Consider the following 17,932-nt stretch of genomic DNA (forward strand, 5'->3'; position numbering starts at 1 on the left):
TCTGAAACCCTATTATAATGTGCCGAAAATATTCGTCAAATATACTTCATGCTGAGCTTACACCATAACGAAATCTACTGAGACTAGCGGTTACCTAATGTGTTACCTAATGGCCGGCCGGAGTGGCCGAGCGGTTCTAGGCGCAACAATCTGGAACCGCGCGATCGCTATGGTTCGAATCCTGCCTGGGGCATGGATGTGTGTGATGTCTTTAGGTTATTTAGGTTTAAGTAGTTCTAAGTTCTAGGGGACTGATGACCTCAGAAGTTAAGTCCCATAGTGCTCAGAGCCATTTGAACCATTGTTACCTAATGGACACTGCTGTTCCTTGTAATGGTGCTCATATTGTCAGCCACCAACTTCTTAAGCGAGAATATGTAACATGATGCCAGTATAAGAATACCCGGCGTGTAAAATACAATTCCACAAAAAGATTGCCGGCCGCGGTGGCCGAGCAGTTCTAGGCGCTTCAGTCTGGAACCGCGCGACTGTTACGGTCGCAGGTTCGAATCCTGCCTTGGGAATGGATGTGTGTGATGTCCTTAGGTTAGTTAGGTTTAAGTAGTTCTAAGTTATAGGTGACTGATGACCTCAGATGTTAAGTCCCATAATGCTCAGAGCCATTTGAACCATTTGAACCGCAAAAAGATTTCATAAAGTAACCCCAGGTGTGATTGAAATGGTTTATTATAGCTTCAAAAGAATACTCTGTTGTGCCACATGACACAAGAAACTGAAGAATGGAAAGCAAACCTATTTCAGTGTATATCCGGTGTCAGTTGCACATAAAATTGTAATTCTAAGGAGAGATGCATTCTACTTCTGCAGGAAGTCATGAGTATATACCTTCGACGAAAGCTACTACTCTATTGCATTGTGATTTGCTTTTTATGCCAGCATTGCAGTAAAGCTCAATCTAATAAAGTGGATCTGTTGTCTTCTGTAGAAACTGGGACCCATCCAGTGTGCTGCGAATCAAGAGTTTTTACGGAATATGAATTGTCTTACATTTAGCTGAACTTCCCGTTAAATGTAAGTTACTTCTTGTATAGTCTACTCCTTTCACATTCTACAATGCGTATGTGGCGAAATTCATGTGGCTCTATTATATGACTACCAACATCCCCAGACCTCACATAAACAGATTTTTCTGAAAGAAATTTCCGCCATTTTAATGTAAATTAGGCCTACTACCATTCATTTATTTCACACAATTACAATTTAGACTTTATAGCTATTCTCAAGCACAGGCTGAAATGTCAGAAACTGTCCGACCTGCTTAAGTGATGTCCTCGGCGACGTTTGCCATGACAAACCATTCTTCGCATTACAGGATATGAGTACATGTCAAAGATATAAAATATGACTGACACTGTGCAGAGGGTATAAACATTAACAAACTGTATGGGATGTTGTTAACTAAATGCTAACGTCAGTGGATATATAGACGTAATAAATACAGATCACAGCAGCGTACTGGTTGTCAAATACGCCATACAGTTTGTTAATGATTATTCACTGTGCTCAATGTCAGCCACATTTTGTATCTTTGGTATGTACGCATATCCTGTAACAGGACTAATCGTTTATAAGACCAGGTCCATGTTATTTTGTCGATGACATGTCATTTAGGCAGGCCGAACACTGTGTGACATTTCAACTTTCACTTGAGAATGGCTATCAATCCGAAATCATGGTTGTGTTAAGTAAATGAACAGTAAACTGCAGTTAAATAACGAAAGTTATTTTCAAAAAGTTCTACACGACTGTGGTCTCTCACGAAGAAAAATAATAATCGATTTTTGTTTAAGAGATTAGGCCCATGCATATCTACGCTGAAAATAGGCAGATACGAGAAATTAACTGCTAGGTTGTCCCGTTGTCCTCACGGAGGAAATAGAGATGCACTAAGAGAGAATGAAAAAAAAGTTATCAAGAGATTTTAATTTTTGGGGACTTTTCAAATACCTGCTGTGATCTCTTTAAAAACTGATTGTGAAATGTCGAAAATGTGTTACGAATTGATGTATATATGCAGTCTCAATAACAGATAAGAATAGCTAATGTGTGCAAATAAATAAAAAATAACCATCTTATAACTGTTATACAGAGGGGTCAAAAAAATGTATCCACTGTTTAAAAGTCAACTACTGGCAAACTAATTGACGGAGTTATCTCATCTTTGGTAGTGCAATAGTTTGTAGTTCCGGTAATCGTGGCACAGGAGTTGTACATCCCACGATTGATACATGCAATGAACGAGGACCACCCAGATCGTAGAATGGAGTACTGCGAGTGGTTTACTAACATGGTGCGCAACGATGAAGAGTTTGCAGAGATGATTGCGTGGTCTGATGAGGCACAATTCAAACTCAATGGTACAGTAAATCGCCAAAATAGCATACTGGGCCGCTGAAAATCCGAACATCCACGTAAACAAAGCCGTGAATTTTCCAGGAATAAATGTGTGGTGTGGGTTGTCTTACCGGAGCTTGATTGTGGCGTTCTTCTTTGACGGCACAGTTACCGGTGAGGTGTACCTTCAGAAGCTTCAGACATCCATTTTATCTGCCATCCGAGACATGTGTGGAGACGGGAGAGTTTACTTTCAACAAGATAGTGCCCCAGCCCACTACCAAAATCGTGTTAGGGCGTATCTCGACGAAAATCTACCAGGAAGATGGATAGGCCGTAGAGGTGCTGTAGAGTATCCACCACGTTCCCCAGACCTAACTTCTCTGGACTTTTACATGTGGGGAACACTAAAGGACATCGTTTATCGACAAAAGCCACGCACATTGGATGAACTTCGAGCATCCATCGTACATTCATGCTCAAACATCCAACTGAACACGTTGAAGTCAGTAGTTCGTGCTGCAGTTCAGCGGCATCGTTTGTATATGGATGTTAATGGTGACCATTTCGAACACCTACAGTGATTTCTTTAAGTTGGACTTTAAGCTACATTTTTTGCAAAAACAGACATAATGTCTTATGGGATAACAGCAATCAGTGATTTTATAATTTTACTTAAAATCCGTCTTGATTGCAAATTTTTTTATTATTATTCATATGACCGGTTTCGGTTCATTCAGAACCATCTTCAGATCTGATATTTCAGTTACAGCAGTAACCCGTCCAAATCCAGCAACTTTCACATGCTACGTCACATAAAAACGTGACGTAGCATGTGAAAGTTGCTGGATTTGGACGGGTTACTCCTGTAACTGAAATATCAGATCTGAAGATGGTTCTGAATGAACCGAAACCGGTCATATGAATAATAAAAAAAAAATTGCAATCAAGACGGATTTTAAGTAAAACTTTAAGCTACACTTTCACCAAAAATGAGACTCTGTATACATGAGGTGAGTCAGGAGGAAAGGTACGCGATTTGAGGGGTGACGTGCGGTTCTAGGCGCTGCAGTCTGGAACCGCGAGACCGGTACGTTCGCAGGTTCGAATCCTGCCTCGGGCATGGATGTGTATGATGTCCTTAGGTTAGTTAGGTTTAACTAGTTCTAAGTTCTAGGGGACTAATGACCTCAGAAGTTGAGTCCCATAGTGTTCAGAGCTTTTTGAACCATTTGAGGGGTGACAGTATTAATGTTTCTAAACAAAAATCATGATAAGAACATATGCCCTATGCCGAATTGTTTTCTGGACGGATCACAAGTAACATCACTTTGGTACGTTTTTCATGAATAACTTTAAAACAACACCCTCCAGCGATAACGTGTCGAGCCACGAAATCAAACTGAACTAAATTTCCGACTCAGTATTTTTTCTGCAGGACTAATGGTTTGCGCTAAGAGAACGCGAGAATATGGACAGTCTCGCACGATGGTCATATGATGTAGCTTAGGTAGGTTTTGTAGGCCAATTTGAGATAGTTTCCGGACGTGATGGACCACAATTGCCCTGTATCGAACTGTTAGTCTCAATTTCCATTACGCTACTGAGGTACAGTGTTTAAATTATACAGAAAATAAACAAAAATGTACATTAACTGTGTTTATCTCGGAAACCATTCAGAAGAGGGTATATGTCCATATGCAGTTTATTGTACATAAACACTAATAATATCACCTCTCAAAGCATGTACTGTACCTCCTGACTTATCCTGTATTTGTAATTGAGCATATTTTCCTTCTAATGTCGATTTCTGTCTCATTGCGGACTATCGACCTCTTCTAGGACGACCCATATAAGGCGTCCCGCAGATCGTGTGAGGAACGCGTGGGAAAATTTATGATCACAGTGTATCTAAAAGCAATAATGCTAACATCTCACCGGCAGCTGTGGCCGAGAGGTTCTAGTTCAATCCGGAACCGCGCTGCTGCAACGGTCGCAGGCTCGAATCCTGCCTCGGGCATGGATGTGTGTGTTGTCCTTAGGATAGTTAGGCTTAATTAGTTCTGAGTCTAGGGGACTGATGATCTCAGATGTAAAGTCCCATAGTGCTTAGAGCCATCTGAACCATTTGCTAATATCTCAACCGATTCAATAACGGTCATGGGCGATTGTAAAAATGATTAAGTTTTAACAATACTATTGTAGACTATCGTCAATTTCGTTTATTGATATATGAACGAACTTAATTGCAATGTTTGTTCTTTTATTTGTTCCAATGTGAGGATGTCTATTAGAAATCAATTTGTTACGCGAACAGTTAGTTAAGCACGACGCCAATGGCTCTTTTGCTAGAAATTGTTTCGTTCTGCTTCCTACATAGCGTGTCTCGTGAAGTATGCTGCAACATTTCACCTAACCGTTATCCACTCCGTCCTTTAGAAATTCTCCACTGGGTAAGGATTGTGACGCTTGGCATGTGACGCCCTGTGTCACGTGTCTTGTAGCGCACGTGGCCCCGCTGTGAGGTGCCGCACGTGCTAGTTCCCACGACAGGCAAGGAGAGGTGCTGGCCAAGTTCACGATACAAAGCCTCCGGCATCAAAGTCCAGCCGCACGGGCACTTGACTCGCTAACTTATCGAGCCAGGCCGGATAAACACACTTCAGCCTATATCGCCCGCAGCAACGTCGGCACAGTACACGTTCGTTCCTTTATTATACGTTACTGCTACCTCACGTGTACGGACACCCGTACAAATTCAGAATACGATTGCTGGGTTTCTTAAGAGCTAGCGGACGAACATAAATATCGAGCATTTAAGGACAGGTTTCCATAGTAATAAATCGATCGTCGTCCGTTCAGAAGGTAGTTTTGCTTGAATTGTGTCGCAGGAGATCGCCGTAGTGTGCTAATTTTCTTGTCATTGAGACGAATAACAGAAGTTACGAACAAGGTGTAGTAAGTGTAACACTGGTGTCTTTCCTGCCTTAGCGACTTCAGATAAGTATTTATACATTTTTGGTTAAATATTACTGCCTCAGTTCAAAAAATGCAATGGTTTGTACCTGTTACTACGTCATCATCAGAAGATCTGTTTAAAAATGGAAAAACTAAATTTTACAACAAACTAACTTCTGTACACACCTACACGTATCTGAATACCTTAATAGTAACTCGTCAGGTGAACAAGCCCATGATCATATGCAACAGTAGGCTACGAATAACTGTGTGATAGTATAAAGTTTCAAAAACAAGAACAAAAACAGTCACAGTTTAAAACTGACTGTGAGAGGAAGCATTCTAGAAATGAAAACCAGTAAAAAATTAAAAGTAACAAGGACATCTTAAGCCAACAGAAAATACTTCCAAAAAGGCGTAGTGACGGAGATTGTTTCGTTTGTTTAACAATTGTTACGCTTTTTTTGTTAAATTTGTAAGACGTTCAGACACTGTGCTATTCAGCGTAATTTCGATAATTGAATACTGCAACGTATTTACACTCACTTTGTTTCATTACATTCATGTGAATTTGTTCATGTTTATGCTTCATGTGGTGTTTACGAGATCGTTACAACGCTTTACGGTTTTACCTGTTTTTATGAGGTCGCTTCCTTCTCTGTTTGTTCGATACAGATTTTCAATTGATTTTAAACTAACTACCGAATTTGAACTTTAAACATATCTCACAATTGGATGACAATGCACTAGTATTGGGGGTAAGAATCACCTAGCTGCTGTAGGGGAGTAGGTGGGGGTGATGCGTGGGCGACTAAGCAGCACAACGCACAGCTCCCCCTGTCTAGGTGGAGATCCTGCACGATGGCTGTGTTTAGCAGACCGCGTCGCAGCCCCTACGGCGCAATGCGTGTAAATTACATTCTGCAGAAAAAGTGAGCGACAATTCATCCGATTTTAGGCTCACCTCTGAAACGCCTGAAGCAATTTCTATCAACCTGGGCACATGAATCACTTGTAAACCGGATAAAATTAGTGTCACAGTAAGACGCCCCCCCCAACATCTCAACTGCTGAGGATGGGGGTGTAAATGTATAACATAAAACTATAACTCAGGGAAGCCTGCAGCAGTTTCAACCGAATTTCATACATGTATGACTCGTTTTACTTCGTTTTCATTAGCTCACACTCTTATCTGTCAGTTCGTATGTTCAGCACAAATTTTGCAATTGATTTAAAAGTAACTTTCCGGTAGCTAGAGACTTGAAACTTTTAGTGTAACTCAGTACTGGTTGGCAATGCAATGTTTACTTGTTTTCTTGTGCGATGTATGGTGGAGGGTACTTTATTTACCAATGTCGTTTCACGCTGAGCTAAAGATATGAAACGTTCAACATAGCTCAGAACTGGGTGATTCCGTTCATGGGAGAGGACGTAGTATATTGGTTGAAACGGATGAAGAGAAACTGATATAAATCTGAAATATACCAAACGCCTCTGATGTAATCTCATCAATATGTCTGAAATCGATTGAAAAATTTCGCAAACATAAGACCAAAAAACAGAAAATAATTATTAAAGGAAAAATTAATTATTAAAGTAAGAAATTTGCATATCGGACTAAGAGGGATAAAATAATTTCTCCTAGTCCCACACAGATTCATAACTCCATACAGGCAGATCTGAAAATTTGTTAATTTTTAACAGCTACGAAAGTACTTGTAAGACTTAAAATAAAATACTTGGGGCGTTTCGAATACATAGTGGACGCTTTATCTCCTACCTGGTATCTGTTGCATGTGCCCCACGTTTTTCGGTTCATATCTTATACAAGTATTCACACCTTAAACATTTACAAAATTTTCATAACTCTCTGTATAGAGTTAGGACTCTGTATTGGACTAGGAGAAATTATTTATAAGTATATAAATATATATCTATAATTATATATATTTATGATTATATAAAAACGTCTTATATTAAAAATTTATTTTTATTTGTACAATTATTCTCATTTGACGCGGAACAGCTCAATGACAGTTGCCTCGATGTATTATGAGATGGCAAGTGACCGCGTGGTAATGGACTCCACATTTTCAAGAGTATCGTTGTGCATTATGATAAGGATTAGAATTAAAACAAGTGAAATGCGTTGTATCGCACTCTGTAACTGATTTAATGACTGTTCGACTGTCACTGAAGGTAGTACTCAAGTAACCGATAATGTCTATAATAGCAACAGTAGAAGGACAGTCAATGATGTGTCCTAAATTCAGTCATTTGCGATATAACACGAGCTATTGGAAAGAATATTCTGCCACTTAGTATTTTTATCTGAAGTGCATTTATTTATTTGCAGCCCTGAGTTGGAAGCAATTTGAAAATCACTCTGAACGGAAAAAAATAACGAATAATCTTGATAACCGAATTTGGAGACAGTACTACAGTCCCTTATTGTATTAGCGAGTAGCAGTCATCAATTTAATAACAACGTCAATTTTCAAAGGGTGTGAGAAATCTGTTTCTTAATTGCATTGAGATATGAAAACGAACTCGTAGAAATAAAAAAAAAAAAAAAAATAAAACAGTTTTACACAAAGAAGTAAATTATCTCGTTTTATTTTATATCTTTGCTATGAATTGGAAATACGAGTGTTGGAACTTAATAGTGGCAACTATTTATTCACAATCGATACAAAAGAGTTACATGTTTGCACCTGTTACTGTCCTTCAAACTAGTCACCAGCGTCGTATAGAACCCGTTGCCAGCAATGTGGAAGGCGTAGTATACGGTTAGCAGAGCCTGTTCTGTTGATGGTGCGAATGGAGCGGTCTACTACCTGTCGAATCTCTGCAACAGTTCTGAAGGGAATGCCACGAAGTGATTCCTTCATCTTTGAAATCAAATCAAAGTCACAAGGACTTAAGTCCGGGGAGTATGGTGGATGGTACAGTACTTCCCAGTCCCATCGAGCAGCCACAGCTTGCGATATATTCGCCCGCGCATTGTCGTGCAAAATGATGGGTGGGTTGCGCAGAAAGTGTCGCCGCTTCTTTCGCAAAGCTGGTCGCAGGTGACTTAACTCCTTGTGACTCTTATTTGATTCCGAAGATGAAAGAACCACTTCGTGGAATTCGCTTCAGAGATTCTACAGGCAGTAGACCGCTCCATTCACGTCATCAACAGAACAAGCTCTGGTAACGGTATACTACGCCTTCCACATCTCTGGCAACGGGTTCTACACAACGCTGGTGACTACTTTTAAGGACAGTAACAGGTGCAAACATATAACTCTTTTGTATCGGTTGTGAATAAATAGTTGCCACTATTTAAGTTCCAACCCTCGTATATTCTCATTTGTGAAGTTCCCTTGCATTCTTACGAAGTCAGATACGATATTCGCATTTGACACTTCAAATGGTCAGACAGCTCTCTAATGACATTTAATTAGCCATACTCTTATCGTGTCATTCATTGATAAGATATTGTCACTGCGATTGATCTCCTAAGGATAACGGCCATGATGATGACCTTCGGAAACTTGAGTAGCTCTATCAGTTTCGAACGACAAGTGTTGTGAGAGAGTTTACTTCCTTGACAAAGAATAATAGACTATAGTTGGAGTCACGAACGAAGTCACGAACGATGGAGGTCGAGTTTAGGATTGTTCTGCGCACCTACATCACGCACCCTCCGACAGCCAATGAGCGTTCAATAGTGTTCTGAGCGCTCTGCTGTGAATGCCGTAGCTAATGCGAGCATTAAACGTGACCGTGACGAACTGTTTAGTGAATTTTTCTTCTGTTTGTAGCGAATTGCCACTGCTTACGGTGATTTTAAATGACACATTCCGCATAAGCAAGGGGGAGACGTAATTTGTAGGATACTGAACATTTCGTTGAATACTGTGATTAAATACAATCATTTAAATATTGTTGTTGGTTATGACCTTGTACTTCTGTGTAAGGTTACAACCTTGTTCTGTGTCAAGATATTATTTTTTCCATTATTTCCTTTTTAATTTATATGTTATCTTTGCAAGTGCTTGTTAGTCAACTAATGAAGTCAGCACACTTTTTTTCTCTGTAGTTTGGGATTTCGAAGTATAAACGTTTATGCTGTATAATGTTTTCCTTTTTCCTGAAAAAAATTACTTTTGTCAGTTACAACCTTATTCTGGGCGGCTGTTCAGTTATGAATTTTTTATATTTGTTAAATGTGTGCAAATTTATTATTCTTAAAGAAAAATAATTTTTCTTGTGGGATGTGGTACTAGTCATATACTAAATACATAAATAAATAATTCCCGAACTCCTTCTGTGCTGCATCGTTCCGCCTTTCGAACAACTTCTCAGTGCTCTGTTTACAGTTCAAAGCCCTGTTGCTTCTAAGAACACGCTGAAGCACTTCCTTATGTTAGCCTCATAATGTTTCCCCAACAATGTACGTATATGGCCCATTGCCCTCTCTGTCAAATGGTAAAACCAATGATTCCGTTTTCTCCTTGTTTTGCTTCTTTTGCTTTTCCTTGCTCAACCAGTCAAGCCCTTTTCTGTTAGAGCTAGTAGTTTCAATCTTCCTGCTTGTAACTGATCTTTATTGTTGTATTTCCCATGAACGAATACAAACTGTCCCGTTTCTACGCTGTTTATGCTACATCAATTTATAAATGTAGGATTCTATATTATCTGCAACTTATAAAGCATACGTCATTATGACAGTAATGTAAAATAAGGAATGCCTGACAAGATATAAAAGCGGAGCTGGTGGCCCCAATGTTGCCAGTTTAAAAAGAAAATCGATAAATAGCCCTAACCAGCCCCTTATCCATCTCAGTTCCACGTTCCCACTGACAAACCTTTTATTACTCCTCCAATATCCGCACCTGCCTATTAGGTTTCCGAAGGCCAGCTTTTAACAAATAATTCAACAGCATGAATATATCCGTCAGTAGAAAAAAAAAAAAGAAAAATAAACTTCAGTCACAACCGAAATAGTAATCATCACGCAAAGATCATCAATTTTTAATTTCGTCCACTCATTTTGCTGTTCTTCTCTACATTGTTATCTTCTATTTTTAATTATATTTTTCAGCTTTAGGTCACACAAGAGGTACATTGAGCGGCTTCAATTTATTACCAAGTCATCATCAGATGATCCGTTTAAAAACAATGAAAAATGGAGGTAGTAAAAGATTAGGAATTTTACTCAAATAAACTTTGAAACACAACCACATGTACTAGAATAAGTTATATAGCAATCCTTAATATGATCTGTAATTAAGTTTCCCAGTAATTCACTATTCCCATTTTTCTCTATTTTCGAACAGGTGACCCTAAGACTGGGTAATAAGTCGAAAACAGTAAATATATATCTCTTGTGTGACCTGTGGATGAATTACACTGCCTGACAGGAGAAGAGAAGCACCCAGAAGGCGAGCAGGAAAAGAAATGAAGCATCACTGGTAGAGAGGGTATATTATGTTAGTTCAGTGATTACAAAAGAGCCCACTTGCAATCATGACTTTGCACACCCTCCGGCCTGGATGCATGCACTAAGTCGGTTGGGAATGGTGTTATAAAGCCATTGTAACCTCTCCTCAGGCAAGATGACACACAACTGGTCAATTTAATCTCAAATCATACGGAACATGTCAATTCATGATCACAAATTTCTCTGGAAGAAATATGTGTTAAGAAATAAAATATTTTCATTTTATCTTGGTTTTTGTAAATGGTACAGTAATTTGAGAACTCTTAAGAGTAGAGAACTAAAAAAAAGCTAATAAATCGAAAGTACTGGAGACATGGCAGGCGTTCTGTTTTAAATCTCCTTCTTTATATGTTCCAGTTTAATTGTCAGATACTCAGATATGTGGGCTTTCTTTTAACTTACAAATTTAAGAGCAAAATACAAAAGTCTTAAATTTGTTCTACTTAAAATTTTCTTTTTCATTATTTGAAAGGTCACAGACTGCTGACTTTCTTGTTACATTACCAGACACAACTGATATAATTATAAACTATATCCTCTTTGCCCCAACCATCTGTACTACTAAAAATTTTTAAAAAATTGCATTTTTACGAGTATTTAGTCGAAGATCTTCGTCACAAAACTTAGGAAAATTGCGCAATATATCGTTTTGTTAATTTGTTAGCAGTAACTGCAATAAAATTGGGCATTATTTTTCTGTGTAAATCATTAGAAATTTTTAACATTCTGCATATTTTGCATTATTGAATTTCTAGTGTAAAATATGCATGTAGGCAACACCGTTTCCAGCTCTCTTCTGTTAATAGCAAACGAGTGGGAACTTGCACATGAATGATTCTGTATAGAGTTTTGCGTTTGGTTTGATTTTTTTGTTACATACAATGTCAGTAGGAAGTATAGATAGTGATAGGATGTGATGCCTGGAGTATGAAAAACGACACAAGAAGATGGTGTTTAAGAAAAGTGAAAACACTTCACTACGTTGGAAATCTGTCAAAGGTACAGCAGAAATATATTGGCCCTCAAACAACTGTGTCACCATCACGTTCATTGTGCAGGAATTGCCATACTCGCTACAAAAGGAAATTTAGTGATAACCCACTTGAACGATCCTCGTCACTGGAATGTGAAGCTGAAGAAAACAGTCCAGATGTTTACATTGCTCGATGTGAAATTGTTGATTCGCTGAATGTTAGCATTTCTCCAGAATGAGATTTTCACTCTGCAGCGGAGTGTGCGCTGATATGAAACTTCCTGGCAGATTAAAACTGTGTGCCCGACCGAGACTCGAACTCAGGACCTTTGCCTTTCGCGGGCAAGTGCTCTACCATCTGAGCTACCGAAGCACGACTCACGCCCAGTACTCACAGCTTTACTTCTGCCAGTATCTCGTCTCCTACCTTCCAAACTTTACAGAAGCTCTCCTGCGAACCTTGCAGAACTAGCACTCCTGAAAGAAAGGATATTGCAAAGACATGGCTTAGCCACAGCCTGGGGGATGTTTCCAGAATGAGATTTTCACTCTGGAGCGGAGTGTGCGCTGGTATGAAACTTCCTGGCAGATTAAAACTGTGTGCCCGACCGAGACTCGAACTCGAGACCTTTGCCTTTCGCGGGCCAGTGCTCTACCATCTGAGCTACCGAAGCACGACTCACGCCCGGTACTCACGAGATACTGGCGGAAGTAAAGCTGTGAACACCGGGCATGAGTCGTGCTTCGGTAACAGATGGTAGAGCACTTGCCGGCGAAAGGCAAAGGTCCCGAGTTCGAGTCTCGGCCGGGCACACAGTTTTAATCTGCCAGGAAGTTTCATATCAGCGCACACTCCGCTCCAGAGTGAAAATCTCATTCTGGAAACATCCCCCAGGCTGTGGCTAAGCCATGTCTCCGCAGTATCCTTTCTTTCAGGAGTGCTAGTTCTGCAAAGTTCGCAGGAGAGCTTCTGTAAAGTTTGGAAGGTAGGAGACGATATACTGGCAGAAGTAAAGCTGTGAGTACCGGGCGTGAGTCGTGCTTCGGTAGCTCAGATGGTAGAGCACTTGCCCGCGAAAGGCAAAGGTCCCGAGTTCGAGTCTCGGTCGGGCACACAGTTTTAATCTGCCAGGAAGTTTCGTTAGCATTTCTGTTATAGTCTCTAAAATATACCCTCTTAAACGCCCAGGAAAGATAAGAAGCACAAGAAGAAAACGTTATATACAAATAAAAATAGAAGAACTTGAAACAAGTTTTGCACATGCAACGTCTTCCAAAACTTTGTGAAGTGAATAATGTAGATGCACTTGGGGCATGACCTGATGACAGTGACATGTGCACCCACTGTGATGTGTAGTGTCAAAATCTACCTGCTATCTCAGCACCCACCTATACTGAGAAGCTACAATTACTGACTGATACCAGATAGCTACTACAAGAAGTACATACAGAAATACATAGCCACTTCCTCAAATCATTTAATTTCGAAAGTTCTTAAAATAAATAATGAGAAAGATACTCGGGCATGCCCATATTCCTACTGTGGGCATTCATTGTGAGATGATATGCTTTATGTTTATGTGGAATACTACGTAAGTGATGACAAAGGTAGCAGTTGGCGAAGTCCTAGTCAGGCTGATGTTATTTCTGTTAGTGAAAATGGTGAAAAAGTTGAAAAGATAAAAATATATATGACAATACCAATAAGAGAAGCATATCTCCTCATGAAAAAGGAGAACCCAAATTTAAAAACTGGTCTCACAAAATTCTACTCCTTACGCCCAAAATGAGTGAAATGCCTGCGGTGAAGGCAATATGCACATGTATTCACTGCACTAATTTGAAGCTTATTTGTTTCACCGTAAGTAGTGTCACAGGGAAGAAGTGCATACAGATGGATCTGGTGCTGTTGCGTGTACGTCAAGAACTGCAAGATAAACGTTGGTTTCAGGAGTGTGTAGTGTGTCCTGGTGCTAAAGTGATATTACACCTTCAGTATACTGACAGTGACGTAACCTATGCGTTATAGGAGGGAGGAAAGTTGGTAAAGAAGACAGTGAAGCTGGGGAAGTTTGTTACAAAGGTAAGGCATTGGGTCATGACAGGAGTAACTCATCATCATATCCATAGGATTCAGAGACAGTCCACAGCAGAAATAAAATCAGCCACGTCCCAGAATACTGACACATTAGTTCTTCATTTCCACTTTCCTGAGAACTGGTCTGATGCTTTGCAAAACGATGTTCAAAGTTACCACTGGTACACATCACAAGTGTCAATATTCACAAGTGTTGAGCACTTTCTTGGAAGATCACTCTGTTTTTTTAGTGTCCGTTATGATTTCATTCATGACAATGCACATGCATGCTATGCTGCCAGTATGATAATTGATGAAATAGCACCTAAATGGCATACATTTCCTAAACATCTGTACGTGACTGATGGTGCAACATCTCATTTTAAAAACCGCTTACAGCTTTATAAACTTGGAAAGCTCTGTACCGCAGTTAAGAAAAAAATTTGGATATCTTCAGCAACATGACGTGGGTAAATCGAGTGTAATGAGGAAGGAGGTATCTGTAAACACCTTGCAACAAGATTTAATCTCTTTTAGGAAACTGTTGATGCTATAAGAGATGCTATTGGATCTGTACAGACAATATAAAAATTACTGCAAAACACGAAACTCTTATTTCCAAATGAAAGTACATAAGAGGAATTCCGTTTAAAAAAGAGACGAGAGTGTACAGCTATGAAACCAGTGGTGGGAATTCAGTCAACTCAATGGTGGGTTGCACGCCACAGTGGCATATATATTGCAAGAACAATTCTCAACGAAATGGAGCCTTTTACGTCTGTGAAACGCAGAGACTTCAGTCTATTTTAGAAGATTTTGTTGCGTGCAAATTCATTTCTTGTGTGTATGACTATCAGTGGTGGGTGGGACAAATACTTTAGAAAATTTTGTTGCGTACAAATTCATTTCTTGTGTGTATGACAATCAGTGGTGGGTGGGACAAATAATATTTGTGTCTCTCATGCAGTGCAAGATGTATCCTTCTCCTTTATTACACCTCATGGTCCATCGAATTCTTTCATATGGCCATCATCAACAAATCAGTACGTAGTTCCAATTTCCCAAGTACTGCTCTTGTTGGGACGTCCTTGTCGGTGTGCAAATTCACCTTGGCTATGCAAGTTCGAACGAAAAAAAAAACCAAATGAACTATTTTCAGCAGTGCAGTATTGATTGTTACAGCGTATGCGATTTTAGTTTATGGAATGTCATAAAGAAGTAAAATTATGATAAAAGGCGATAAAAATTAGTGAATAATATCAGAAACAGAGTAATGTATGTACAAAGATAGTTTTGACAAAAAGCTTGAACAAAATGAAAAATTGTTTTCCCACTCACTTTCAAGGCTGTAAAATAATTTTTTTCACTAAGATATACCAATTTTGTATTATATTTACGAAACATCAGCAATCAATTGAAATTTGTAAGTGTCCAGGATTTTTTTACCTTGGAAGCAGCTAGGTCTAACATAAAAATTTCTCACATTGTACATCGCAAAATATTGCCCACTCTGATTGTACCTGCCTAAGTACAACGACCAAGTAACACACATGCAACATTTACTATATTCAGAATGGGAATTTAGAGAAAATAATTTATAAAATATAAAAAATGTCATATTATCTCATCTTTATGCGAAAATGTTTTAATAGTTTAAGAATTTCAGGCATTAATATCGTAGCTGACAGTTAGCTGTTTTCCCACTTCTTCATTTCTCAAGATAGTTAAGATTCTTTAACTACTTATAGTTTCAAAACATAATTTGGAAGTTTGCTACAAGTTACAAATTTCTGTATTTTATTTTTCCAAATTAGTGGTGAGAAAAAGCTAAGAAGTGTATATATGTCAATAATGTCTGATAGGTCCGTGAACAGAGCTTTTATTGACAATACGTAATTTCATATCTCTATCACTTGCAGTTTTTTATTACAGTTTTTTATTTTCACAAATAGTCTCTTTTATAGAGGTCTATATCCTCTTAACAACTCATCAGAAAACCAAAATATTTTAGTTATTGAGAAGTGTCTTGCGGAATTTAACGCACATTTCTTTAAGAAAACTTTGTAATAACGATGTGACACATTCACTCCTGAACTGTGAGTTGAGATGAAATCACCTATCTGTAGTAGCTGGTCCTTGATATCGTGGATATTGGCGATGGGACGGAGTTAACTTTCGCGCTGGTCAACACACACAAACCTCCGCGTTCTGCGCAACGCCTCTCTTCTACTATCTGTGACTCTAGTCTGTTGAACATATTTGTAATACTCTCGCGCTGACAAAATGAATCTGTGGCGAAACACACCAGTCTTCACGGAATCTTCTCTATCTCTTCTATCAGTCCTACATGGTAAGGATCCCAGACTGATGAATAATACTCAATAATCGGTCCAACAAGAGCCTTGTAAGCCACTTCCTTTGTGGATGAGTTATGTTTCCTTAAGATTCTTCTTATGAATCTCTGTCTGGCATCTGCTTTTCTTACTACTTGTTTTATGTGGTGATTCCATTTAAAGATGATTACTCCTAGATATTACGGTAGATGCTGTTTCCAGCAATTTATCGTCAATAGTGTAGCTATACAGTAGTGGGTTTCTTTTCCTATGTATGCGAAATGCGTTACATTTATTTTTAACGTTCAGGGTCAACTATCAGAACCCGCACCATTCATCAATCTTCTATAAGTCATTCTGAAAATCGACACTGTCTTCTGAATTTGTTACTTTCTGATCAACAACCGCATCATCTGTGAATATTCTGAAAGAGCTTCCAATGCTTTCCGCCGGCCGTGGTGGCCGAGCGGTTCTAGGCGCTTCAGTCCGGAACCGCGCGACTGCTACGGTCGCAGATTCGAATCCTGCCTCGGGCATGTGTGTGTGTGATGTCTTTAGGTTAGTTAGGTTTAAGTAGTTCTACGTTGTAGGGGACTGATGACCTCAGATGTTAAGTCGCATAGTGCTCATAGCCATTTGAACCATCCAACGCTTTCTACTAGATAATTTGTCTATATTGTAAGCAGTAACGGTCCTGCCACACTCCTTTGGGGCACTCCGGGTATTGCATTTACATATGTCGATTTTGTTCCGTTAGGAGCGACGTTTTGAGTTCTGTCTACAAGGAAGTTTGGAATCAAGTCGCAAATTTGATCCGATACTCGGTTATCTTGTGTACTTTTTACTAAACAGCAGTACGGGGCGGTGTCAACTGCTCTGCTAGAATCAAGGAACACGGCATCAACCTAAACTCCGTAGAATACAGCGTTATGGATGTCGTGGAGGAACAGAGCGAACTGTGTTTCACTAGATCTCTCTTTGCGGAATCGAAGTTGATTTTTATAGAGGAGATTTTCGTTCGCCAGAAATGTCATACTTCTTGAGCATAAAACATAATTCTATAGCTGCTTGACGTCAACTATGTAGACTTACAGTTATGTGCATCTGACCATGTCTGAAGCTTGCTCCACTTATTTAACCACTTATTATTATTATTTAAAGAACTAAATGACAGTAAGTTTGTTTCTCTAAGGCAGTATGACTAGTGTGTGTAAATTTGATTCTCCACCGAATGATTTTAAAAAGTTTTCGAATAATTTTAAGTTTGGACAGGCGAAGAACTGCTACGCTACTTCTGCCACTCTTTTCCCAAGGTGGGAGAATGAAATATCAGTTAATGGGAAGAAGATGGGAAACACATACAGCAGAGCTGTAGGCTGGCCGTTGAAAACACAAAGACGTACCTCGGTCTGCAGGCGGTCGGAGCTAGCGGGCGCACTTCCCAGGCCTCCTTGTGTCGCGTCTGGTGTGAGGCTGTCAGGCGGCGCCCGTTATCGGCAATCGACTCCCTCCAGCACTGCCGCAATCGGGACCTGCCATCAATGCTCCCGCCTCACCGCTATCGCACGGCCATTTCACTTAGCATGTAGCCGGGGCATAGCTCAAGGACGCGGTGTGGATAAAGCTGAGTACCTGTGGTCACGAGTAGCAGTTCAGCTCTTTGAGTTTCTTTCCGGGTAGTTTTCCGTTTGTGCTTCTTTATTGCTCTACTCAAACCAAAGGATGCACCACAATGGTTAAAGCAA

At 39.5% G+C, this 17,932-nt stretch overlaps 1 protein-coding gene across 1 annotated transcript in view; it reads right to left on the minus strand.

The window, feature by feature from the left end:
- Positions 1–17,726, minus strand: part of LOC126101008 (alpha-tocopherol transfer protein-like) — a 73,392-nt gene extending 55,666 nt beyond the window's left edge. Inside the window, exon 1 of the mRNA XM_049911674.1 lies at positions 17,591–17,726. The gene's annotated coding sequence lies outside the window, so the exon portion shown is untranslated. The remainder of the gene's footprint in view (positions 1–17,590) is intronic.
- Positions 17,727–17,932: the final 206 nt, after the last annotated feature.

This window comes from Schistocerca cancellata, chromosome 9 (genome assembly GCF_023864275.1).
Source record: "Schistocerca cancellata isolate TAMUIC-IGC-003103 chromosome 9, iqSchCanc2.1, whole genome shotgun sequence".
Taxonomy (NCBI): Eukaryota; Metazoa; Arthropoda; class Insecta; order Orthoptera; family Acrididae; genus Schistocerca; species Schistocerca cancellata.